This window comes from Penaeus monodon, chromosome 29 (assembly GCF_015228065.2).
Source record: "Penaeus monodon isolate SGIC_2016 chromosome 29, NSTDA_Pmon_1, whole genome shotgun sequence".
Lineage (NCBI taxonomy): Eukaryota > Metazoa > Arthropoda > Malacostraca > Decapoda > Penaeidae > Penaeus > Penaeus monodon.
Window position 1 is genome coordinate 9,643,970 of NC_051414.1, and position 370 is coordinate 9,644,339.

Sequence of the window (370 nt, forward strand, 5' to 3'; positions counted from 1 at the left end):
TGTTCATATCAAATTTAATAATTTGTGTGCTATTACCTAAATTGTATTTATCTGTAAATTCGGGTTTACGCTTTTCTATTAAATAAGTGCATATTATATAACTATATATCATTATCATTTCAGCCAATATTCAAATATTATTATAATTAGAGATTAATGTGCAGTTGTACAAATATATAATTTAACTGAAAATGTTATTACAGAAATATAATCTATTCATTTTTCTTGAAGTTATTGATTACCGAGCATATAAAAGTAGGCCTACCTTGATTAGACCCACTTATAGCATGAGCAAAAGGTTACAGATGTATATTTTATGAATATATAATGTTTACATACGACCGAGAAAACATCATCACGGTTGTTTCAA